Source organism: Delphinapterus leucas, chromosome 6 (assembly GCF_059928025.1).
Source record: "Delphinapterus leucas isolate spDelLeu-1000000601 "Yukka" chromosome 6, BTC_Dleu_Yukka2, whole genome shotgun sequence".
NCBI lineage: Eukaryota > Metazoa > Chordata > Mammalia > Artiodactyla > Monodontidae > Delphinapterus > Delphinapterus leucas.
The window spans coordinates 34,194,217-34,198,853 of NC_143134.1; the positions used below are offsets into that span (position 1 = coordinate 34,194,217).

At 39.6% G+C, this 4,637-nt stretch overlaps 1 non-coding gene across 1 annotated transcript; it reads right to left on the bottom strand.

Annotated features, from left to right (window-relative positions):
- Window positions 1-2,423: 2,423 nt before the first annotated feature.
- On the bottom strand, window positions 2,424-2,530 carry LOC149748899 (U6 spliceosomal RNA). Its single transcript, XR_016393701.1, has one exon. It is a non-coding gene; the product is annotated as a U6 spliceosomal RNA (small nuclear RNA).
- Between the last annotated feature and the right edge of the window lie 2,107 nt (window positions 2,531-4,637).

Genomic DNA, 4,637 nt, shown 5'->3' on the forward strand with positions numbered 1-4,637 from the left:
ATCAATTCAACAGGCATCCACCTTAACCTTACAGAATGTTATATGTCAATTAAATCTCTATAAAGCTGGAAATTAAAAAAACCCTCCATTCTGATGACTCCATCCCAGTCATCAATGTCTGCCAAAACCATTAAGCGAAGACCTATGAGAAACTTTACGATGGAAGTGGCCATGTGATGCTCAAAACAAAACAAATAGCAAGCAGTTTTATTACTACAACAGACAAGGTTGTAGCACAGAAATGGCTGTCTCTACTGCAAACACAGACGTGAGCTGCCCAATCATCGTGGGTGGTGGTAGGGAACAGTTGCAGGCTGTGGTCTCAGTTTGGCAGCGGGTAGGACCCACGTTTCTCCACCTCCCACTCTTCTGATTCTTTCCGTCAGCGGAACCGGATGGAGAACCACCTATCGGAGGAGAAGGGCAGGTGCCTGCGCTGAATTCAGAGCCCTCAGCGGCTGGTGTTATCTCCTCTCACTTTGCCACATCTTGCCCTGGAGGAGGAAAGAGTCTTGGTCTTGGACCCTGCATTTCTTTTTCCTTGTTTTTTACAGACTTTATTGAATTTGTTGCAATATTGCTTCTGTTTTATGTTTCGGTTTTTTGGCTGGGAGGCGTGTGGGATCTTAGCTCCGTGGACCAGGGATCCAACCCATAACCCCTGCTTCTAACATGCTGTCCTCGGGAGTATCAGGTGAGTTGATGGAATTCAAGTGTTTAGCACATCCAATGCCTGGAGAGCTTTCCCAAGGCCAGAGACAACTTGTGGATCTCTTCATTCAGAGAGAATAGGAGCCAGGGGTTGTGTCCTTGCTTCTACGTAGCTTTATTTGCATACTCCTTTCTCTCTCAGAGGGACGATTGTGATTGGTCAATTAGAGCAGAACGCTGGCTAAGAGAGCTCAGCCCAAATCAGTGAAACAGCAGTTACCGATTTTGATCTTTCGGATAAATCACTTTTTCTCTTTTTACACTGGCTGTTTTTCTTCTTCAAGCGGGCCTTATTTTATTTCGTTCCAGCTTTACTTTTGAAAACGTCTCCCTTCTCCTCTTGTAACATCGTCCTTGGTTCCACTCAAAGGGAGCAAACTTAAGTCTTGTTAAGCCTATACATGTCAAAATGTTACTTAGGTAACATTTCACCAAATGTATCCTTGAGTTACCTAAAATCATTACTTACCTAATCTTAAATCAGATGCATGATCTACTGCAAGGCCATATTTGCTACAGTACTTTCTTTATACCTCCAGTATCACTTGAATAGTCAAAGGCTTGTGGTACAGCAATGGAAGAACACTTTGACAGCATTCTGTTCTTCAGGGGATGTTTTTCTATTGTTCTTTGGAATCCTCACATACTGAATACCCAGGGGCATTTTTTTCCAAATGGGCTATCAGATGGGGAACAATGGAGAAAAATGAAAATTGAAGCCTATTGAAAGGCTATTTCGTGTGACTCACCTTCCACGCTTTACTTTCCCAAGTGTGGACCCGGCTCTGCCTTAAAAAAAAAAAAAAAATCAGTCCCAGCCTGGACTATGCAGTTATTTGCCAACTGCTGTCATCTAATGGTGATATGTAGTAATGCAGGATGAAGTAAAGACCTGGGGTGATTTTCTGTTCCCTGGAATACGGGTAGACTTAAGACTTACTGATTATATGATGTCATTTTAAGGGTGATAGGAAAGCTGCAAACTCCCTAAACACCATTTGTACCTACTGATTGGTGCCAGGTAGATCAACATTGGGCTTTGATTTTCTAGCTCTGCATTTTGAGCCCATCATCTTTGGGAAGAATAACCCTGTGTCAATGGGATGCTAACATATCCCCTAGGGGCTCATATCAGCTGAAGACAGTAAGTTTCCTTCATGGCAGGTGCTAGAGTAGGATCAATACCCACCAATTCCTGAGGAAACAACCTCAACAGTCCCACATGTCACCAATATATTTTTCCTCTCTCTACTCTGGACAAATAATGTCACCTGCTATATCAGTAAACAAAGGATGTCATGACCATGAAGACATCAGCCCCTGAAGCTGCCCTGACTGCACTACATGGGCACCTACTATGTGCTAAGGACTTTGTGTATACCATCTCTAATCCTCAAAACAATTTTTATTCCACTTTAGTATGAAGACTCCAAAAACTCCGATTAAATGCATTGACTACAAACACAGTGTGTTATGTTGCATAGCTGTTATTTAACTTAGTTATGTTTATTTTACTAAAGAAGCCTGTCAGTTTCCTGCATTTAATGTCATTAATTGGGGGAAGGGGATCCAATTGCTCCCCCCACCCAACTTACCCAATTTTTTTCTTTTATTGAAGTCTAGTTCATTTACAATGTTGTGTTAGCTTAAGGTGTACAGCAAAGTGATTCAGTTTCACATATGTATATAATATCTATTATTTTTCAGATTCTAAAAATATGGAACACTTCATGAACGTGCGTGTCATCTTTGCTCAGGGGCCATGCTAATCTTCTCTGTACTGTTCCAATTTCAGTATATGTGCTGCCGAAGCGAGCCTCCAACATATGTTCTTTCAATTAAACCTATCCCTTCTAAAAGAAACTCAAATGCTATTTCCTCTCAGCTTAATGCTGATGTCTGGGTAGATCAGATATTTTCTTCAGATGATACTCTGTGTCTTTTGTGGGGATCTTGCCCACTTTCCATGGGGAAACAAGTGAAAGCTTGGCTCCTTTTTGAGTCCACAGTGGGATAAGTACCTTAGTTTAGACTAGTATAAGACATAAATTAATACATTACATATATTATCTTGCCATAACCGAAGATTTCCAGTTTTCTCCTGGCTGAAATTCTTTAAAGTCAAATCCTTTTAAAGTGAAATCCTTTGGTTCCCCTTTGAGATGTGACTTCTACTGCAAATGTCCTCGAGAAAGGGAATACATTGTCATAGCTGTAGTGTCAATTTTGTTTAAATCTAAAAACTAACAGCTCTTTATTTGACAAAAGGTTTGATTTTGGGTTGATCAATGGGGCAAAATGCTAGACATGGGGATGAACTAGATTTCCCATTATTTGGTTCTATTAATCATGGCCATTTTTGCTCCCTGGAAGCTATTCGTTTCCTTATTATGCAAAATTCTGCAACCCTTTCCTCCAAACCTTAAAATCAAACATGTTGTCTGACATTGGTTTTTGTTCCCCTCTCAAATGCCAGGGACGGTCTGAGATATAGTGTTTGAACGTCAAAGTGTTGGTTTTAGACATTATGATGGTGTGTAACACGAAGGTCAAATACATTCAATCTCATGTCAACTCTGTTTAGCTGCTAGTGGTTGCCCCAGTTGCAGGGTTGAGGAGGATTCTGAAGCTGTGTCTGGGCTCAGCAGGAAAGAGCGATAAGTGATATCTGTCACAGAGGCTGCAACCATGAAGGTGTGGCACAATTTTAACCCTGTTTCTGAGGATTGGAGGACAAAGTATTCGAAACCAGAAATGATCAGGTAAATCAGGGCCATAGAAGTGTTAAGTCTTTTCTTGGAAATCAATTGTTCTGTGGTTGGTGAATAGAATTGTGGAGATGCAGAGAGATAGGGAAGCAAATGATTATTACGTGAAGGCTGGTGGGCAGATGACAAGACTTAGGAACTCATTGCTTTCCCCATAGAGGGCTCTAGACTTCGTAGGTCTGGTAATGGTGGAAGTGGTAGCATTAGACAGAGATGGTGGTGATATGGAAGGTGAGTAGAGAAGGAGCTCTGATCATCTCTGTTCTTCAATTTCAGAAATTTCTCTGATACTGACTGAAGGACACCAAGGAAGGCCAACCATGGAACTAAAATATCAGACACATTGAAGGTTTTCTGTTTTTTGTTTGTTTGTTGCCTCGAAGTCCATACTACGAGAACTGATTGATATGTTGATTACTGATTAGTTTTGAGTATTGGTATTTTTGGCTCCAAATCATATTTTGTACAGAAAATTCTAAAGCTATCAAAACGTCCTTTGCCCTATGTCATGTCTCTAAAAGTGTGAGCTAAGATTAAACTTTTGTCATAAGGGAGGAAGCTATTTATTTATTTATTTATTTTAAGTAGATGTTTCTAAGTTATGTAAGTGCAAAAACAGTAATAAAATTTTATTTGGTGTCACATGACATTTTTCTACACCCTTAACCTTCAACCACTTGAATTGCTTAAATAAATTTCTTTGGCAAATAATAAGACCATAATGTTCCAATTATTGTTAGTGCTTTACAAATAAACCATATAAATGCCTGACATTTCCAACTTTGAAAAATGCCTGAGGATGGCTGAATATATGGTCTATAAGCTCATCTACTGGTTGAAAATCCAACCTGTCTCTTTAAGGCTTGTAATTTGTTTATTCTTTTTCAGTGTGTGACATAAATTTTATGATTAGCAAAATGAGACAGTATGTGTTGGAGGCTAAAATGACTTGTCTCCTCAATGAAAGAAAAAAATCCAACAAGTCTTTGGGAAGGATGATAAACACTAAAGAGTAAAAATTGTACTCTTGTTCCAGATTTGCTGATAACATATAGGTAAAGACTTGGTTTGTCCATGACAGCAACATATCTGAACAAGGCATGAAAATTCCATTCTGGTAATTCATCTTATGATGTACATACCTGATTTCAACAGGCT